Here is a 22,587-nt window from a genome sequence, read left to right on the forward strand (position 1 = left end):
TAAAATGCAAAATCCTGACGATTTTTTTTTAAAAATTTCTCAATAAATTTCCACCCATCTGGGAGTCACACAATCTAATAATCTTACTTTTTAAATTCATAATACATGATTAATCGTTTGGTCAGTTTTGTTTAGTTAGTTCTATTTCAAGGGAATTGTGCCAATGCTCCTAAATGCATTGGTTCAGTTAGTCCAATGGATTGATTTGAACTGTCTGATTAGTCCAAGACATGTTTGTAAGGCTACCATGCATAAATCACACTTACCCAATGATCTAATCAATCCTCTTTTGGTCATATTTTCTGTAGCCATCCTTTTCCAAGCCATGAATGCGATAGCTACGATTGCCTTAAAATTAAAGTGATTCCTTAGAATCATATGCGATCTCTATGGTTTCAAACAAATGAATGGATCAAATTGTCGATTAAACCTATTTTTGTGTAAATGTATCTTGACCTTCCATATTTAAAGACTATTTGGCCAAAATTGTTTTGTTTTGTTTTGTTTTGTTTTTTTTTTTTTTTTAATTTTTTAATTTTTAATTTTTTTTTTTTTATGATAATAATAAAGTAATAACAAAGAGGTGGATGCTAGTACTATACTACATTGTGTGCCTGTGTTTTGTTTTTGATATTTTAATTAGTTTATTATTTATAACCATTTTAAACGCATTAAACAATTTTATTTTATTTTTAAAGAGAGAGATTTTTACAGTAAAATTCCTCTCTAATACACATTTTAGTAAATAATTATGGATGATTAGAAATGACACGGGAGGTGATTTTACGAGAGAAAATTACAACAATGCCCTCATTTATTATTATTATTATTATTATTGTTTTTAAATAATGAAAGTTGAGACTTATGGGGCAACAGGTGTGTATAACATCTAAGCCATCAAACATATGCACCCCAAACATGGTGATTGTACAAACCAAAAATAAGCCCAATCAAATTATCAAATGGGCTACACTTGAATTTGGATGTTTTGGGTGGTGTATTGTTTTGATGGGTTGGCCCATGTTATGATTGGATCGATTGGACGGGTGGAAAGTCAAATACATGCCACGCAGCCCTATAATTCTAAATTCTTCACTTTGCATATAAAAAATAAATGAAAGCAACAATGTAATTTCTCGTTTACCTACGATCATGGGAAGCTATATGGAGCCTACGGAGTAACTATGACAAATTCATTCCATCCATTAATTTTATAAGACCATAATAGGATAAGAATCTAAAATTTAAGTAGATCCAAAACTCTTTTGGGCCATACAACACCAAACAACAATGATTGAACATCCTCCAATGGAACTTTGTAGGGGCCATAGAAGCTTTGTATTAGGATGATATTTATTCATACAATTTATCTAAGGGCCCGTTTGGCCGGGTGGATTGAAAGAGATTGAATGGTATTATGGTGGATGGCATGGATTTCTAGGTAATGATGGTGTTGTCAGTGGATTGTCTTGAGATCTACGGGATTGCTATATACAGTCTGTTTGGCACGCCCGGCCAGGATTAAACCTTCCCATTGCTTCCAATCCCTCGAACCAAACACATCTCAGGCAAATTTGAATGGATTAAGGTGGATTGGATGGGATTTAAAGGTAATGATGGTGTTGTCAATGGATTGTCTTAAGACCCATGGGATTGGGATCAGATCACCGACTCTGTTTGGCACGCCCGACCAATCCCGGGATTTAACTTCCAATCCCTTCCAATAGCATCCAATCCCTTCCAATCTGACCGGCCAAACGGGCCCTAAGTGGTAATAACCTATGAACGATTTAGATGGCATATAAACAACATGGTTAAATCTAAAAAGGTATCAATGCTGGATGTTTTCATTCCCACTGTCTCATATTGTATGCCCACTTTAGTTTTGGATCTTCCTGATTATTGGATGCCTATCCTATACAACTCTTGCAAAACTGATGGATGGAGTGGATTTGTCACAGGCATATCTGTAGGGCCCACACAACATGGGACAAGAGGGGCCGACTTCTGAATTTCAGTTCCTCCTGCCACTATTTGGTAAAATTTGACTACTTGGGGAATTTTATGGTGAATATATATATATATAGCCGGGTCAATTAAAGACTTGTTCAAGTCTTCGGGTTGATCCAAAGACTTGGTGAAGCCTTCAAGTTGAACCAACCCAGCTTGAAACCCAGTCGAAAGTTTACAAGTTTTGGAACTATGATTAGAACATTTTAAACTGTGTTTTCTAGCATTTGCCTGTTGAAGTAAGACCATTGGATTGTACACGTGTTGCCAATCTGATGGAAAGATAAGCAAATAAAGTATAAATTTTAATTAATTAAACATCTAAAATGTTACAATTAATTTGAACGGTATCCTTTTAATTACTTTGTTAGCCGCAAATACCATTTTAACTAATTTTTAAGTGTTTTTGCATCATTCACCACACTGGTGGAGCAGTTAAAGATGGGATGAGGATTGCCTAAATTCTGTGGGGCCCACCCTGATGTATGTGTCCTATCAATGCTGTCCATTTATTTTTTTCATAGCATTTGGGGGCATAAGTCCAAAATTGAAGCATACCCAAAACTCAAGTTGACTACACCACGCAAAATAGTAGGAATTGAATGCATGCTTCTGAGAACTCTACAAAGACCATGGAAGTTTTGGATCATGAGTCTTGATATTTGTGTTTTCTCTTCGTCCAAGTATGTGTGACCTCATGAGCTGGTTAGATGACAAACAAACATTACTGTGGGCCCTAAAAAGGTTTCAACGGTGGATATCATTATCCTCTCTGTCTCGTATGGTGTGATCCCCTTAGCTTTGGATATACTTCAGTTTTCGGTTCATTACTTAAAATGAACTGGAAAAACGGATGGACAGCATTGATAAGATACATACATCACGGTGGACCCCACACGCAATCCGCGTCTGTAAAGAACAAAGTGTGGTAGAAAATGCTCCGCAAGACGAGATAGGGTTAGAGTCAGAGAGGACGACTGCGTCAACTGGGGACGCGGTTGCCTGTAGCCCTAAGTTCTGTGGGGCCCACCTCGATGTATGTATTAAATCCAGTCCGTTCATCTGCTTCGCCACCTGTCCAAACATGGATCAGATTCAAAGCTCAAGTGCTCCATGCCATAGGAGCTTAGTGAAACTAACGGAGCATAAGTTAGATAAAAGAAGAAAGAGCGTGGAAGGATTCGGTTCTTTCAAATGTCACTTTCTTTCATGTCACATATGCTCGACGGTGGACCGTAGTGATATTGCAGGGATATCGTACGGTAGTAATGGGGCTAGCAACGGTAGACATGGGCGGCCCAGATGTGCGGATTTGCTGGCAGGCAGATTGGAGATGGGTGCAAAAGGGACCGTGTGAAATAACAGTTTCTGAGCAGATCCCACAGAGATGTCGGAAACAATGGCAGTGCTGGTAAGATGAATTGGTCTGTAGTGGTCACGATGAAGGCAGAGAGTTGCGGATTGCCTGCGAAAGCCTTGGAACTTCCTGGGATGGGAAGCTAGGGGGCCCACCGTGATGCTTGTGACAAATCCACCCGTCCATCCGTTTTGCCAGATCATGGTAGGACGTGGGGCCAAAAATGAGCAGATCCACCTGAGATTTGGATCTGCCTTACTTGAGTTCTGGATCTGCCTCTTTTTTTCTTTTTTTTGGCCCACGTCCTAACATGATATGGAAAAACAGATGGACGGGGTGGATTTTTAACAAGCAGCACAGTGGGCCACACCTCGACCACAAGCTAGGGAGGGCCCACCATGAATTTTGTGAGACATCTAATCCATCCATCCGTTTTAGCATATCATGTTACCACATGGGTGCAAAAAAAAGATAAATCCAAATTTCAAGTAGGTCGCACCAATGGAAACAGTTAGAATTGAACGTCCACCGTTGAAACATTCGTGTTCAATTTGGCTCATCGGTTTTTTTTTTTCTTTTCTTTTTTCTTTTAATTAAAAACTTATGAATGGTATAGATGGTAGACAAACATCATCATAGACCCAGGGAGCATTTAATTGTAGCCATTTTCCTGGCTACATTTTCTGTCATGCGGCCCCACTTAAACCTTGTATCTAACTCAATTTTTGGCCTGTCTCCTAATATAGTCTGGTAAAACAGATGAGCAGGGTGGATTTTACATAAACATCAAACCTTGGATCTACTTCATTTTTAAGCATATGTCCTCACATGGTTAGGCAAAATAGATAGATAGGACGGATTTTACCCAAACAGCACCGTTGGCCCCACCTAGCTTCCTGTCCTAGGAAGTTCCCGTGGAAGGCATTGGCAGGCAATGGGCATCCACACGCATGCACGAATAGCAGTGGTGGTGTAATTTTAGGGCAAGAGACAATGAACCCTTCTATGATGTATGTAATTTTAACCATGCCATCTATTCATTTTACCTGCTTATTTTAGGGCATGAGCCAAAAAGAGGCAAATCCAAATCTTGCTTAAACCACATTATAGGAAACAGTAATTATTGAATGCACACTATTAAAATTTTTGGAGGCTACAAAAGTTTTAGATCAAGCTGATATTTGTGTTCTTCCGTCTTGTTTGAGAGACATTGGTAAAACAATTAAATATAATAGTGAGCTATAGGAATTTTTTAGGGAGGGAATTCAATCACCATTATTTTTTGTGGTGTGGTCCACTTGAGATTTGAATCTATCCAATTTTTGGGCTTATTCCCTAAAATGAGCTGGCAAAAATAAATGGACAATAGGGATAAAATGCATATGTAACAATAGGGTCCACAGGGCTTTTCCAGCAGCACACAATATTCATGTCAGTGCTGTGTTCCACTATGTAATCCCCATCCATGAGGGTCAAAGGAGAAATGGTCAATAAATTTATCCACATACATAAATGGCAAATAGTACTACGAGGTCAACTCATGGGAGCTTCCCATGAGGTTGAGCTATATGGGCCCCATCTTAAAATGTGATGGGTATCCATACTGCCAAAAATCAACCATATCCGAAAACTTAAGTGGGCCATACCATCTAAATTATGCCTAAAACATCTAAAAGCACTTGGTGGGGCCTACCTAAGTTTTGGAATGGCAAAAATTTTACCGTGACTCCTCATCCAAGTGGGACACAAATGATAGGCTGAATGTCTAAACCAAATCTCATTGGGCTATATACAGTAGGAAAGTTTCAATGGGTGGGCATCCACTCTCAACCATTGTTTGTGGTGCGGGTCTACATAAGTCATCGATTAGCCTGATTTTTAGCCTCCTGTCTTATCATGGAAGGGTGCATCTGATTAATGAGATGGATGTCCCTCACGCATCAGGGGCCACAAAGCTCAACCACATGGAAAGCTTCCCATTAGGTCGACCTTATGTACCTTTTCCTCTATATTTATCCATAGATTTATTTATACTAGCACAGCTGTGAGTGCGTATCCTATGCTCAAAGAACAGCTACTAAGCTCCGAGGCCAACATCCATGCATCCTATTCTACGATGGCATTCAATCAGACCTATGCGCAGAAATTCATTTCTATATTAAGGGAGAGGGTGGGACCTGATCTTTCAAGAAATCTATGAGAGAATCCAATGCAAAAGTTGGATTGAGAAAAGGCTTTCAAACGCAACTGAGTGCCTGCACAGCAAAAAATAAAAAAATTGGAGGAAGTTGGACTAAACTAAAAATTAGAAGAATTCAGATCATCTGCTGGCCACAAGGGAGAAATTCCTGCTTGTTGCAATTTAATTAGACCATTTCATCACATATTGCATTTAATGCAGCAGAGTTGACAACGCCAATGATAATGTGGACCAATCACGATGTAGAAAGCAGGATTTTTCTGCTTGTGGCAAGAAGATGATCCAAATTCAAACTAGAAAGGAAAGAAAACAGAAAAGAAAACAAATAGAAGAGGACTGCTATGAAGTACAAACCTCAACTTAGATGATTCAAGACATGCAAAAGAAGTAAATCATTAGTGCACTGGTTTCTGAATTTTGAGAGGTAACGTTGATTTTCTGATCTCTATATAACCTCAGAAAATCAACATTTAAAATTTGAGTTGTAATGTTGATTTTCTGATCTTTATATAACAGTAGAAAATCAACATTAACACAGCTAAAGGTGGGAATGCTTGACTCCTGTGCTTTGAATCCGAGAAAACTTTTGTTGTTTGACTTGTTTGGTTAGATGCAACGAACCCAGGCCCATTCAATGCAACTCTCTACAGTACAAGCGGTTGTAACGTGTCAGGCGCGTCACTCATCTAGAGAGACTGATGTTGTAGCATTCCACGTCAACCAACTTGATAAGGTTATGCACTCTTTTTATTAGATTTTATTTATTTATTTAATTAAGGTAACCTTTCCTTTAAGCTATATTTTGCGGAGATCAAGTAACTAGCCCATGTATGATCTCGTACAATTGCCAATAGAAGAAAAGCTATAAAAAGATAAATCAAAGTGCCTAGCAAGCAAGTTATTTTGATTAGTCTATCATTTAGGCAATTCAATCAAACACCTACCCACAAGTGTGAATAAGGGACTATATTCGGTTTTTATTTGCGTTTAAGTATTGGTGTGCCAGAATCATACTCAACTCAAATGTTTCATTGAACGCTGGTGTCCTCCATAATAAGATGGACCGATTAAGACCAAATACAAAGATCCAACCACCCTCTCAACCATTGGTTGTAATAGTGATTAGGAGATTTGTAAAAACAAAGAGTTAGTCATCCTTGATGGATTCTTTTTGCCTTACTTTCAAGACTTTTCTTTCACTAATAATTGTAACTAATGTAACTTTTAAATGAATAAAGATGGACAAATAAATAAAAAGAAGACAAACAATTTTGATTTTATAAATTTATAAATAATGCACATTATAATCGATAAAATGATAAAAATTAGAGAATTATAAAACAAAACAAAAGATAAATACTTGACATATCCGTAAGAATAGATAAGATAGGTGAATGAATAGCAGTATGTGACCAGAAAATTTGGTCTTCTTAGTAAGAACTCAGTTGGTTGGGATCCAACAATGGAAGGTTGTAGACAATTAATCTAATCCTACGATACTACAGTGGTGGAGCTGGACAGTAGTAGTTTAAGTTAAAACTAGGCTAAGTTATGCAAAAATTAAAGATAAATGTAACAAAAGATAGATTGTGTTTGCCATGAGACCTGTCGCACTTCATTGATTGCTACTTTTACAGACTCCTGGAGTGGCAAAACCCTAATTGGGTTTCCTTGATGGTTCGGGATCCTTCACGATGACATGCGTAGAATTTCCATTGGGAGCTTCCGTAAATCATTAGTCTAAACCTCCACTTTTACATGGATGCTCCCCTATTGGAGTCCTTAAAGACACTATTGCATCGAGATTTAGCTCGATTAGAGCCATCTCCACCCTTTTTTTAAATCTATCATATCTTTGAATATTTACATATTTGATGAGATGGGTTGACCAGATCTGATCTACTATTCTTTTGATTCTCATATGCTCCAATATGAATACACTCTTCAAATATCCAAAAATCTTTGTAATCACTACGAGACCTCCGAATGTCTTTGAGAAGATTTCCCGTTTTGGAAGGATTATGAGAGAACCTTACTGAGCATATTATTTCCAAATATGTGAAATGATCCTTGACTCAATAGGTCTTTTATAGATATGTTGGGTGTGCTTCCTTAATGGCGTGCCAATGAATCATGACCACTTGTCATTCGTAGTTTTGTTCCTCTAAAGGCATGTATACGGTTCTTGTGCCACCATTATGCATGTCATGCCCTGAAATTCAAGGGTCAGGTACGTCCACGATTCTTGATTTTCTGGGTGTCATTTATGAATCCGCAAGCATAATTTACTGGTGTAAGTCAAATAGTTTGTGTCAGTAGTAAAGGACTAAAACAAAATAGTGTATACATATTTGAAAGAAAATTGTATCATACATACAATCATCTCTCACATGACCTCAGAATTCACTCAATTGGGACTCAAATATATACATTTCAAAAAATAAATATAACAGGCTATCCATACATTTTACTATCAAAATATGGTACGAAACTATGAATTTGTCAACCTACATCTGCTCATGATGAATTGAAAATAGAACCCATTGAACATAAGGTCCACAAACACATCTTCCCCTTCAATTGCCTCTATAGTACGTGCGACACAAGTATATGGTTGGTGTTTTAAAACAGCATCCTAGGAGGGAGTCAATGATCAACTCAATGTTAGTATTCCCCAAATTACACATGTTATTCAAATAATTAAGTACATGTAATAAAGCATAACATCACAAGTAGTTTCCTAATCTAGATGATTAATGCATGCTAAGAGGAATGAAAAATGGTGGGGTTGCCAAACTTGCCACCCAAAACAGTTTTAGTGGGGTTACCAAATGCATCACTCTACGTAATATGATAGGGTTACCAAACATAACATCGAAGTAAAATGCAAGCATGATTAATCAACCTTTATTAATTCATATTCAATCAGCAATATTAGTGAAGTCAAAACACCACAATTGTAACATAAGTTAATATGCAGGAAACATGTGACTCGTTACCAGTGTCCGCTTGTCCATTCAAGGTTTGTCACCCAGTGTCTTTAGATCAACAATTTCATATGTATGGGCATTCACCCAAGATAGTAATTTAATATAATTCGGGTTGTCACCCAAAATCAATGATGGTAAGCTTGTCAACTCCATCAGTGCATAAGACTCTCTGTAAGATTACTTGATTAGTATATAGGTCAAAGACAATGCACACAGTGTACATTATCACTGTGGTTGTCCCATGAGCTATAATGAATAAGTTCGTCTTTATCAAGGATAGCTTATAAATGGTCACTTCCACTACGCCAAAACTGCGAAAAAAGGACGGTCCAAAACCGTCTCAAATGACCAAAAAGGACGGTCATGGACCGTCGCAAGGGCCGTCAAATTTTGACGTGTCATATTACTTTAAGGACGGTCGAAAACCGTCATTTTTTTTTGACGAAAAAAGGACGGTCATGAACCGTCCTTAAAAAGGACGGTCTCAGACAGTCTCTTATGAGCCTTTAAAGGACGGCCATCGACTGTCCTTTAAAAGGACGGTCATGGACCGTCCTTAAAAAAGACTGTCGTAAACCGTCTCTGATGAGCCTTTAGAGGACAGCCATAGACCATCCTTTTTAAGGACGGTCCATGACTGTCCTTAAAAAGGACTGTCATGGTCCGTCTCTTATAGGTCGTCGGATCGCAGACCATCCTTTAAAAGGACGGCCACAGACCGTCCTTTAAAAGGATGGTCATGGACCGTCCTTAAAAAGGACTGTCATAAACCGTCTCTTATAAGATGGTCAATATATACCTGTTACATCATCATATTCTTCCTAATATACACCTGCTATATAATATATTTCATCATATTCACATTCATCTAAACCTAAACTACGTAAATCCAACATAAACTACATCCATCTAAACCCAAACTACGTAAATCCAACATAAACTACATTCATCCAAACATAAACTACATCCATCCAAACACAAGCAATCTTATCCACATTACATTCATCCACACATAAATACATATAAGTTTAACATTATAAATAAAAAAAGAAAAAAAAAATCAGCAACAATTTTCTGTCTTTCACCTGAAAAAAAAAATATTAAACCAACAAAACATTATAATTCAGAATCATGAAGAATTGCATAAACTTCTTCCAAAAAAGTGAGCACTTTTTAAAAATAAAACTGATCATTAAAATAGATTTAGGTTTAGGTTTTAGGTGTTAGGTTTTAGGTTTAGGATTAGGTTTTAGGTTATAGGTTATAAGTTTAGGTTATAGGTTATAAGTTAAGGTCTAGGTTATAGGTTTTGGTTTAGGTTAAGGTTTAGGCTTAGGTTATAGGTTTAGGTTCAGGTTTAGGTTTTAGTTATAGGTTATAGTATATAGGTTATAGCTTTAGGGAATTGAGAATAGGTTAAGGTTTAGGTTTAGAAAATCGGGTCCGAGTTCGGGATCGGGTTTAAGTTTGGGTTATTAAGTTTATGTTTAAGTTTAGGTTAAGAAGTTGAGATTAGGATTAGGTGTAGGTTTAGGTTTAAGGATTTGAAAATACATTTCGATTTTTGGTTTAGGTTAAGTTTTAGGCTTATGTTTAGGTTATAGGTTTAGGTTATAAGTGCAGGTAATAGGTCTAGGTTTATGTTAGGTTATAGGCTAACGTTTAGGTTTAGGAAATCGGGTTCGGGTTCGGGATCGGGTTTAGGTTTGAATTAGGGAGTTGAGATTAAGATTAGGTTTAGGTTTAGGTTTAGGTTTAGCTTATAAGCAATAGGTTTTAAGTTTAGGTTTAAGTTATAGGTTACAGGTTTAGGTATAGCTTTAGGCTTAGGTTTAGGTTACAAGATAAAGGTTTAGGGAATTGAGAATAGGTTAAGGTTTAAGTTTAGGAAATCGGGTTCGGGTTCAAGATCGGGTTTAGGTTTGGGTTTTCAAGTTTAGGTTTAGGTTTAGGTTAGGGAGTTGAGATTAGGATTAGGTGTAGGTTTAGGTTTAGGGATTCGAGAATACATTTAGGTTTTAGGTTTAGGTTAAGGTTTAGGTTTAGGTTTAGGAAATTGAGAATAGGTTAAGGTCTAGGTTTAGGAAATCGGGTTCGGGTTCGGAATCGGGTTTAGGTTTTGGTTTTCAAGTTTAGGATTAGGTTTAGGTTAAGGAGTTGAGATTAGGATTAGGTGTAGGTTTAGGTTCAGGGATTTGAGAATACATTAAGGTTTAGGTTTAGGAAATCGGGTTCGGGTTCGAGATCGGGTTTAGGTTTGAGTTTTCAAATTTAGGTTTAGGTTTAGGTTAGGGAGTTGAGATTAGGATTAGGTGTAGGTTTAAGTTTAGGGATTTGAGAATACATTTAGGTTATAGGTTATAGGTTTAGGTTAAGGTATATGTTTAGGTTATAAGCAATGGGTTTAGGGAATTGAGAATAGGCTAAGGTTTAGGTTGAGGAAATCGGGTTCAGGATCGGGTTTAGGTTTGAGTTTTCAAGTTTAGGTTTAGGTTTAGATTAGGGAGTTGAGATTAGGATTAAGTGTAGGTTTAGGTTTAGAGATTTGAGAATACATTTAGGTTTTAGGTTTATATTTAGGTTATAGGTTGCAGGTTTAGGTTAAGGCTATAGGTTATAGGTTTGGGTTAAGGTTTAGGTTAAGGTTTAAGGATTTGATAATACATTTAGGTTTTGGGTTTAGGTTTAGGTTATAGGTTACAGGTTTAGGTTTAGGTTTAGGCTTATGCTATAGGTTATAGGTTTAGGTTAAGGTTTAGGTTTAAGTTTAGGTTATAAGCTATAGGTTTAGGGAATTGAGAATAGGTTAAGGTTTAGGTTTAGGAAATCATGTTCGGGTTCGGGTTCGGGTTCGGGTTTAGGTTTGAGTTTTCAAGTTTAGGTTTAGGTTTAAGTTAGGGAGTTAAGATTAGGATTAGGTGTAGGTTTAGGTTTAGGGATTTGAAAATATATTTAGGTTTTAGGTTTATGTTGAGGTTATAGGTTATAGGTTTAGGCTAAGGTATAAGTTTAGGTTTCGGTTTATGTTATAAGCAATTGGTTTAAGGAATTGAGAATAGGTTAAGGTTTAGGTTTAGGAAATCGGGTTCAGATTCGGGATCGGGTTTAGCTTTTGGTTTTCAAGTTTAGATTTAGGTTTAGGTTAGGGAGTTGCGATTAGGATTAGGTGTAGGTTTAGGTTCAGAGATTTGAGAATATATTTAGGTTTTAGGTTTATGTTTAGGTTATATGTTATAGGTTTAGGTTAAGGCTATAGGTTATGGGTTTAGGTTAAGGTTTAGGTTTAGGTTTAGGTTTAAGGATTTGAGAATACATTTAGGTTTTAGGTTTAGGTTTAGGTTATAGGTTACAGGTTTAGGTTTAGGTTTATGCTATAGGTTATAGGTTTAGGTTAAGGTTTAGGTTAAGGTTTAGGTTTAAGTTTAAGTTATAAGCTATAGGTTTAGGGAATTGAGAATAGGTTAAGGTTTAGGTTTAGGAAATCGGGTTCGGTTTCGGGATCGGGTTTAGGTTTGATTTTTCAAGTTTAGGTTTAGGTTTAGGTTAGGTAGTTGAGATTAGGATTAGGTGTAGGTTTAGGTTTAGGGATTTGAGAATACATTTAGGTTTTAGGTTTATGTTTAGGTTATAAGTTATAGGTTTAGGTTAAGGCTATAGGCTATAGGTTTTGGTTTAGATTTAGGTTTAAGGATTTGAGAATACATTTAGGTTTTAAGTTTAGGTCTAAGTTATAGGTTACAGGTTTAGGTTTAGGTTTAGGTTTATGCTATAGGTTATAGGTTTAGGTTTAGGTTAAGGTTTAGGTTTAGGTTTAAGTTTAGGTTATAAGCTATAGGTTTAGGGAATTGAGAATAGGTTAAGGTTTAGGTTTAGGAAATCGGGTTTGGGTTCAGGATCGGGTTTAGGTTTGGGTTATCAAGTTTAGGTTTAGGTTTAGGTTAGGGAGTTAAGATTAGGATTAGGTGTAGGTTTAGGTTTGGGGATTTGAGAATACATTAGGTTTTAGGTTTAGGTTTAGGTTTAGGTTTAGCTTAAGGTTTAGGGAAAGGTGGTTTTGATTTAGGTTATAGGTCATAGGTTTAAGTTAAGGTATAGGTTTAGCTTTCGGTTTAAGTTATAAGCAATTGGTTTGGGGAATTGAGAATAGGTTAAGGTTTAGGTTTAGGAAATCGGGTTCGGATTCAGGATCGGGTTTAGGTTTTGGTTTTCAAGCTTAGGTTTAGGTTTAGGTGAGGGAGTTGAGATCAGGATTAGGTGTAGGTTTAGGTTTAGAGATTTGAGAATACATTTAGGTTTTAGGTTTAGATTTAGGTTATAGGTTACAGGTTTAGGTTAAGGCTATAGGTTATAGGTTTAGGTTAAGGTTTAGATTTAGGTTTAAGGATTTAAGAATACATTTAGGTTTTAGGTTTATGTTTAGGTTATAGGTTATAGGTTTAGGTTTAGGTTTACGTTTAGGTTAAGGTATATGTTTTGGTTTCGGCTTAGGTTATAAGCTATAGGTTTAGAGAATTAAGAATAGGTTAACGTTTAGGTTTAGGAAATCGGGCTTGGGTTCAGGATCGAGTTTAGGTTTGGGTTATCAAGTTTAGGTTTAGGTTTAGGTTAGGGAGTTTAGATTAGGATTAGGTGTAGGTTTAGGTTTGGGGATTTGAGAATACATTAGGTTTTAGGTTTAGGTTTAGGTTATAGGTTATAGGTCTAGGTTTAGGTTTAGGTTTGGTTTTGGTTTTGATTTAGGTTATAGGTTATTAGGTTAAGGTTTAGGGAAAGGTGGTTTTGATTTAGGTTATAGGTTATAGGTTTAGGTTTAGGTTAAGGTATAAGTTTAGCTTTCGGTTTAGATTATAAGCAATTGGTTTAGGGAATTGAGAATAGGTTAAGGTTTAGGTTTAGGAAATCGGGTTCGAGTTCGGGTTCGGGATCGGGTTTAGGTTTTGGTTTTCAAGTTTTGGTTTAGGTTTAGGTGAGGGAGTTGAGATTAGGATTAGGTGTAGGTGTAGGTTTAGGTTTAGGGATTTGAGAATACATTTAGGTTTTAGGTTTAGGTTTAGGTTAAGGAGGTTATAGGTTTAGGTTAAGGTTTAGATTTAGGTTTAAGGATTTGAGAATACATTTAGGTTTTAAGTTTATATTTAGGTTATAGGTTATAGGTTTAGGTTTAGGTTTAGGTTAAGGTATAGGTTTTGGTTTCGGCTTAGGTTATAAGCTATAGGTTTAAAGAATTGACAATAGGTTAAGGTTTAGGTTTAGGAAATCGGGTTTGGGTTCAAGATCAGGTTTAGGTTTGGGTTATCAAGTATAGGTTTAGGTTTAGGTTAGGGAGTTTAGATTAGGATTAGGTGTAGGTTTAGGTTTGGGGATTTGAGAATACATTAGGTTTTAGGTTTAGGTTTAGGTTATAGGTTATAGGTTTAGGTTTAGGTTTAGGTTTGGTTTTGGTTTTAATTTAGGTTATAATAGGTTATAGGTTTAGGTTAAGGTTTAGGGAAATGTGGTTTTGATTTAGGTTATAGGTTATAGGTTTAGGTTAAGGTGTAAGTTTAGCTTTCAGTTTAGGTTATAAGCAATTGGTTTAGGGAATTGAGAATAGGTTAAGGTTTAGGTTTAGGAAATCGGGTTCGGGTTCGGAATCGGGTTTAGGTTTTGGTTTTCAAGTTTAGGTTTTGGTTTAGGTGAGGGAGTTGAGATTAGGATTAGGTGTAAGTTTAGGTTTAGGGATTTGAGAATACATTTAGGTTTTAGGTTTAGGTTTAGGTTATAGGTTACAGGTTTAGGTTAAGGCTATAGGTTATAGGTTTAGGTTAAGGTTTAGGTTAAGGTTTAGATTTAGGTTTAAGGATTTGAGAATACATTTAGATTTTAAGTTTATGTTTAGGTTATAGGTTATAGGTTTAGGTTAAAGTTTAGGTTAAGGTTTAGTTTAGGTTTAAGTTTAGGTTATAAGCTATAGGTTTAGGGAATTGAGAATAGGTTAAGGTTTAGGTTTAGGAAATCGGGTTTGGGTTCAAGATCGGGTTTAGGTTTGGGTTATCAAGTTTAGGTTTAGGTTTAGGTTAGGGAGTTTAGATTAGGATTAGGTGTAGGTTTAGGTTTAGGGATTTGAGAATACATTAGGTTTTAGGTTTAGGTTTAGGTTATAGGTTATAGGCTTAGGTTTAGGTTTAGGTTTGGTTTTGGTTTTGATTTAGGTTATAGGTTATAGGTTTAGGTTAAGGTTTAGGGAAAGGTGGTTTTGATTTAGGTTATAGGTTATAGGTTTAGGTTTAGGTTAAGATATAAGTTTAGCTTTCGGTTTAGGTTATAAGCAATTGGTTTAGGGAATTGAGAATAGGTTAAGGTTTAGGCTTAGGAAATCAGGTTCGGGTTCGGGATCGGGTTTAGGTTTTGGTTTTCAGGTTTTGGTTTAGGTTTAGGTGAGGGAGTTGAGATTAGGATTAGGTGTAGGTTTAGGTTTAGGGATTTGAGAATACATTTAGGTTTTCGGTTTATGTTTAGGTTATAGGTTACAGGTTTATGTTAAGGCTATAGGTTATAGGTTTAGGTTAAGGTTTAGATTTAGGTTTAAGGATTTGAGAATACATTTAGGTTATAGGTTTAGGTTTAGGTTAAGGTATAGGTTTTGGTTTTGGCTTAGGTTATAAGCTATAGGTTTAGGGAATTGAGAATAGGTTAAGGTTTAGGTTTAGGAAATCGGGTTTGGGTTCAGGATCGGGTTTAGGTTTGGGTTATCAAGTTTAGGTTTAGGTTTAGGTTAAGGAGTTTAGATTAGGATTAGGTGTAGGTTTAGGTTTAGGGATTTGAGAATACATAGGTTATAGGTTTAGGTTTAGGTTATAGGTTATAGGTTTAGGTTTAGGTTTAGGTTTGGTTTTGGTTTTGATTTAGGTTATAGGTTATAGGTTTAGGTTAAGGTTTAGGGAAAGGTGGTTTTGATTTAGTTTATAGGTTATAGGTTTAGGTTTTAGGTTTAGGTTTAGGTTTTGATTTATGTTATAGGTTATAGGTTTAGGTTAAGATTTAGGTTTAGGTTTAGGTTATAGGTTTTGGGATTTAAGAATGGGTTCGGGTTTAGGTTATAGGTTTTGGTTATAGGTTATAGGTTTAGGTTAAGGTTTATGTTTAGGTTATAAGTTTTGGGATTTGAGAATGGGTTCGGGTTTAGGTTATAGGTTTTGGTTTTTGTTTAGGTTATAGGTTTTGGGATTTGAGAATGAGTTCGGGTTTAGGTTATAAGTTTTGGTTTTGGTTTTGGTTTAGGTTATAGGTTTTTGGATTTGAGAATGGGTTATGGTTTAGGTTTAGGAAATCGGGTTCAGGTTCGGGATTGGGTTTAAGTTTGAGTTTTCAAGTTTATGTTTAGGTTTAGATTAGGGAGTTGAGATTAGGATTTGGTGTAGGTTTAGCTTTAGGGAATTGAGTTTAGCTTATAGGTTTAGGGAAAGCTTAGGTTTAGGTTATAGGTTTTGGGATTTGGGAATAGTTTTAGGTTATAAGTATAGGTATAGGTTAGGTTATAGGTTAAGGTTTAGGGATTTGAGTTTAGGCTATAGGTTTAGGTTAAGGTTGAGGTTTAAGTTATAGGTTAAGGTTTTAGGTCATAGGTTTTGGTTTAGGTTAAGGGTATGGTCCCTGCAAATACAGATATAAACACGGTCACCCGACATAAATTGCCAGGCCCTTCCAATGCTGTCCATAAAAAATGGACAACTTCATCATGGTCATAATAGCGATTCCCTCTTTCCAGGGAACTCCGCTCTTCCGGATAGCTCCGACGCACATCCGGGTCTGCTCCATCAATTTCGAGTTAATACATAAACATGGCCTGTCCAAATGGTCAGGCCACTCCAATGCTGTCCATAGGAAATGGACAGCTTCATCATGGTCATAACAGCGGTTCCCACCTTCCAGGGACCCCCGCTCAACATCCGGATAGCTCCGACGCACATCCGGGTCTGCTCCATCAATTTCGATCTAATACATTTAAAAACAACATAATTATATCTAAAAGCATTTGGATACCTGGGGAAGGCCTCCCATATTCGTATTATTGGTTACTCATCCCTTTGTCTATAAGCCACAATCGACCAACACTTTCTATTGCTACCTGTACTCTGAAACCAACACAAATATAACTGGGAAACAATATAAGGAATAAGAAAAAATGAATTTACCTGTACACATCATTAAATGTTTCCCTATAAGGAGGTGATATTATATCTTTAATAGCCACAACCTGTATGACAGAGAAAAATGCAACCGATACAGTCTATTACAATTCAAAGGAGAAAAAAGATTTGTAGTTGCACCGATATTCTAGTACATTACAAACGGTTGCCTACATACCCAAAAAGTCAGATTGGGATCAAGCCACTATGTAGTTCTTTTTAATTAACCAAGTTACTAAAGGTCATAAATTTCATATTTAACAAAGTATCATTGAACGTCGTCTCAAATCGTTTCTGGTTGGTGCATTTAAAAAAATTCAAATACACAATCAATGCATATTCTTAACTAAGAAAAAGAATGCCATCATTCATCCACATGCACATCAAAGACGCTTACATATACACATTGTATACATAGGCAACTAGACATCATATATTTTAGCTAATTCATGTATTTTTAGCTACAAAAAGTCAAGGGAGAGCTTTTCCACAAATTTCTATTCTTTTCACAATTTGTTATGATAAATCATTGCTTACTTCTAAAAACTATAGCATTGGCTATAAGAAGAAACATGGTTTTGTTTCAATATACTGTTCATTGCAGATATTGTAATTGATGGTTTCTCCTGCTTCACGATGGGAATACTAGAGATTTAAGCTAAAAGTTCTAAAAACTTGAGGAAGGAAACACTTGATTTTTAAGCTAAAAGTTCTAAAAAGTGTGACCCAGCTTGAGTAGCTTTTGGACATTTTTGTCCGCACAATTAGCTTCCTAGGGCTGAAAACTTTCAATACTCAATGGGTTTTGAAAGAAATTTCAAATGAAGTCAAGGGTATATTAGAAACTAAAAAATGTGGCTGTTGCTGGTTAAACAGTTCCGATTTTCCCTAGAAAAGGCTACAACAGGTTTGGATTTTCCCACAAGAAGCATTTCCCACAAAGGTTTTGATATGGTCGCTCCTTTAACACAATTTGGTGATGGTGGCTGGTTTACACCCCCAAATTGCATCCTTCGATTTATTTATGTCATTCATGTTCTCAATACAACCACATAGAAGCTATCTACATGACTGTATCAATCTCTTCTACCTATCTACATGTATTTGCATGTATTTGCATTTGTATACCTCAATGTCAAACTTCAGGTTCGTTTGGATGAACCTACTTTCCAACAAGATTACTTTCCACCAGATGGTTGGTGTAGTTCCTAGACTTGAGAGATTCGTACTCAAGGGGCCAATAAAGTAAAATTCAGCAGATGGAAAGTAATGCTTCATACACAAACTAGTAATGTTGTTGTGCTATCATGTACCAGTGAAATCCCAAAAAAAAAGAAGTAAATATGAGCAAGTACCCGTGAAAGTGTTGCATGATAAGAGAAGTAAGAGCAGTCACAAGCGTCTTTGCATTTGGCCTCTCATGAGGTTCATATTGCAAGCAACGAGAAGCCAATCGCACCAACTCAGTTCCATCATCATTTAAGATGTGGCCTTCCAAGCAAGAATCCATTAGCATCAGGAAACTCTTACCGCGTATAAGGTTTGTTGACTTGCTGTTTGTTGTTACTAATTATGAACAATGGAATCATGTCTTCTTGTTCTAAACCCATAATGTCAAACTTCCCAGTAAGATTTGTTGCTGAAAACAAGATAACTCTATCATCTTCATTCACTGCTTCCTTTCCCAACTCGACCAGATTGATATCAGAATGCCTGCCAGGAAAGAAGGAACCAGTCCAATCATAGAACAGCATTAAAAAAAAAAAAAAAGAAAAAAAAGAAAGACACCATGTATGGGTGGATGCCAATTACTAACAAAATGCATGCAATAGGTACATGTTTAGAAACAAGAAGCCAATTTCATAGAAAGAACAAAATAAAACACATTATGGGACATGAAATACTAATTCTTGGCATTATATTTCACAACATCTAATAAACACTTCATACATGTGTGGCATCCAGGCTTGGATAAAGCACTTCATCTGAAGACTTCTCAATAGGGAAAGAACTCCAAACAGGATTAACAATCAAACAACAATGGTAAAGGGAAGAAAACTAACTTCTTTCTTGCTCCACATAATTTGGAAAGGTGTTCCTGTGCCAACGGCGACATGTTTACCCCAAGAACATGATGCAACTATACTGGATAGTGAATCCGTGTGACACCTTTCAGCTACTCTCTCAAAACATTCACTACAAAAAAAATGGCCAAAGGCTACGAACTATTCTGACTTTTTGCTACGGCTATGAACCGTAGCTAATTTGCTACGGCTTGAAACCGTAGCTAAAGCTTAAAAACCGTAGCTAAATGCTAACTCTGCCAAACATACATACAACCTTGGATACCTCATAAGGGACTCTACGAGGCCCATTAAAATGCATGTACTCCATCTAATACATCTATCCATTTTTTAAGAGTATTTTAGAGCAAGAACCCAAAAAAGAAAGTAGATTGAAAGAACAAGTGGACCACACGGTAGGAAAGAGTGTAGATTAATCCATTGATCGATGGTGTGGTTCAATTAAACCTTTGATTTGCCTAGATGTTGGGTCCATTCCCTATTAAAAAAATACAAAATTAATGGACGGAGTGGATATATCGATTGCATCAAGATGGACCCCACAAAGCCCTTGACAAAGTCGTACATCCAAATCCCGTCAAATGTGAACCGTAGAGGGCCTCTTATGGATTATTCAATGGCTACGGTCAAATTGGATTTTAGCTACGGTTAAAAACCGTAGCAAGACCGTAGCAGGCAAAAAGCACAAAACCGCGTTGCCTTTTTTCTTTTCCCCCTCTCACGAAACATTCATTTCCCTCCCTCCACTCAACCCTATTCCCTCTCAGGTACGTCCCTTTCTCTATCTCTCGATCTCCCCCGCCCCTTCTCTCTCTCTCTCTCTCTCTCTCTCTCTCTCTCTCTCTCTCGATCTCCCGCACTCCTTTTCTCTCTCTCTCGATCTCCCCTCTTACGAACTCCTCTTCTCTCCCTAACCATCCCCTCCCACTCGATCTCACAAACTCCTCTTCATCAATGGATGATTTCGAGTTTTTACACTCCTGGTTGTGAAGGATCTAAAACCTCTCTCTGCTGAAAGATTCGGAACCCCTCTCTCACTCCCACTCACAAAAAATCAAAAACCCCTTTTCCGCTAATAGATCTGAAAGCAGAGCTCTCTCTGTACTTGTCGCAAAAGTAACAGGCAGAGCACCAAACAAGCTCTTTAAGGAAAGGTTAGTTTATGTAGAAATAATTTTCAATCAATTTTTTGTTGTTTGTTTCCAAATTTCGGATGTTTAGATTTAGGGGTTTCTGATTATTATTTTTTTATTTATACTTTTTTTTTTACTGAAATTGAATGTTGAGATTAGAGTTTCTAAAATTTATCTGTAAATTTGTTGTCTGATGATGTAGAGGGGGATTTCCCTTGGAAAATGCATGGTGTACCCTATTGTGAAGCTTAATGTGGTGTTGTGGGCTGCGGCATGGTTTGATCCCGAGCCAATTGATCGTTGCTTCACTAACATCAATCTAGTGTCTAGGGACCAAGAACATGTGGAGGAAGGGATGCTAACTGTTTGACGAAATTCCCAAAGCACATGTTGCACAGGCATGCACCTCTTATGTATTTATCGCAACTTCTTTCCATTAATATTTCAAATATATATTACAATAGTTATCATAGGTTTTGATTTTGTTGTTGCATTAATTTGAATTGCAAGTAGGTTTTGTTGGGCAGGTGCATGCTTTATATGCACAACACTAGCAAGCTTAAAACATGCATATATGGTTATACAGCCACCACCTTCAGGTATATATCCTACGTCCTCCTCCAAACATGTGGAAGTGTAACCACTGAAGTAAGTTGTAATGCATTTGTGGACTTATGGAATTGAAAATATAGCCTAGGGAGCAGGGACGAGTTGCCTTAGCATGTTGGCTACTATGTTAAGGAAACACTCTTTTATGAAAGCTTGGGCTTGGCAATAAGAACACAAAACTCTTACAGATGCTATGAGCATGCAATTAATTACAAAGTTTTATTAAAATCAACCAGTTGCTTTGAGAAATAAAATTATGGTTCCAATAGAATATCCTATGCCTGTGCAATTCAATTGTTTTGCTAAGCTATGGTTTTGGGAAAAGTGTGTCATGATCAAGGGAGGTGATTCAATAATTGTGTATGGAAAGAACCGTTGCTTTTGTAATTGGCCATGAATATTTTTATCGTAGCAAGGTACTGCGGTATTTTTGTTATCGTTCTATGGAACATTTTGAAGGGCTTTCCTTGATGTGATGTAGTCCCAATTTATTCATTTTTGTATTATGTGCAGGCTTGTTAATGTTCATAATTGCTAGCATGTTTGATGATCTTTAATTTAGTGTTTTGATGGTCTGATACATTGGTTTTTTCCTTTGCCCAAAATAGCATTTGGATGTCTGCACTCTGCAATATGCAGCATGATTTTTATTTTTTAATTTCTTAAATTTTTTGGTTATGTTTTGCTTTGTTTTTGTTTTTGTTTTTGTTTTTGTTTTTTGTTTTTTGGTTTCTTTTAAGAAATTCCCATCCCACTTAGAAATTTTAGAAAGCGCTTGTATAAAAATGTTGTTTTAACCTTGCTATCCATATGTGCTATGAGTGATTCCGTAGAAAGAGATATGGAGCTGTTGGTGAGAAATGAATATTCGTCATGGCCTGAGGGTAAACAGGAAAATGCTTTGTTATGGCTAACCATATCAGAAATCTCCATTTTGCACATTGTAAATGTAAATAGAATGTAATCAAATTCCTTTCAAGTGGGACATCCATTGCTTGACAAAAGGAAAAAAAAATGTATTGGCCCTGTAAGTATTTTTGGACTGACAGCTATCTCTGTTGGTGCAAATTAGCTAGACTGTCCAAATCATCTTACCATGAAGCCAGATATCCATGGTATTTAGCTCATTGTTTTGTTTTCAAAGCTAATATTCTTACTCACGGTTGTCTCTTGGACCGACGTAAATCCCTAATTATATGCATCTTGATGGTTCTTTCCTCTATTAATGCATTTTGTACTTGGTTTTTATTAGCTCATGATCTGCTCTCAATGGTAATTTCATGTTCTTAGTCATATTGTTCTTACTCACGGTTTTTTTTTTTCCAATGGCTTTTTAAAGATACTCTTGGATTTTTACTCACACTACTTACTCACAAGCATGGCGTCCATGTGTGGTAGGCGGTTCATCAAAATGACATCTAAGGAAATGAAAAACAGCCTACATTCAAAATACATGCATGGCCCATTTGATTAGAAGTTGAGACTATGTCCTTCTTTCGAGACCAAGGTAGGTACAAAGTAAGTTGATTTTATGGACGACAGGGATCTTCCTATTCCATGTCTGTGTAGTATGGCTAGGTGTATGGAGGCAAGTTTTTATATGTTCATGAGACTGCACATCGAGTAGAATCATTTCCGCACATCTTCCAGTTCCATGTTTTTCTAAAGTCATCCTGGTAGATATCCGGCCTACTTATTTATGCTGTTGATAGCGGACTTCTACTTTATTGAATATGAATACTAACTAATTGCAATTTGGTCATTTCCACTTTATTGAACTTGTTATTGCAATTTTATTGGATAGTGCATCCAAATGCTGCCTAAATAGTCAGTTTGTGTTGGATTAGAAGTATCACAGTTGCGAGAACATACAACCTAAACTGATTCTACCCAAAAAAAACCATTGGGCTGAAACTCAGAAGACAAAACAGAATCATGTAATGAATGTAGCACAGTCTCTCTCTCTCTCTCTCTCTCTCTCTCTCTCTCTCTCTCTCTCTCTCTGTATGTATGTATAAACCTGTATAGGTCCACAT

At 36.6% G+C, this 22,587-nt stretch overlaps 1 pseudogene; it reads right to left on the reverse strand.

Annotated features, from left to right (window-relative positions):
- LOC131220329 (probable disease resistance protein At5g63020) overlaps positions 1-5,591 on the reverse strand; it is a 57,559-nt pseudogene extending 51,968 nt beyond the window's left edge.
- Between the last annotated feature and the right edge of the window lie 16,996 nt (positions 5,592-22,587).

This window comes from Magnolia sinica, chromosome 12 (genome assembly GCF_029962835.1).
Source record: "Magnolia sinica isolate HGM2019 chromosome 12, MsV1, whole genome shotgun sequence".
Classification (NCBI taxonomy): Eukaryota; Viridiplantae; Streptophyta; class Magnoliopsida; order Magnoliales; family Magnoliaceae; genus Magnolia; species Magnolia sinica.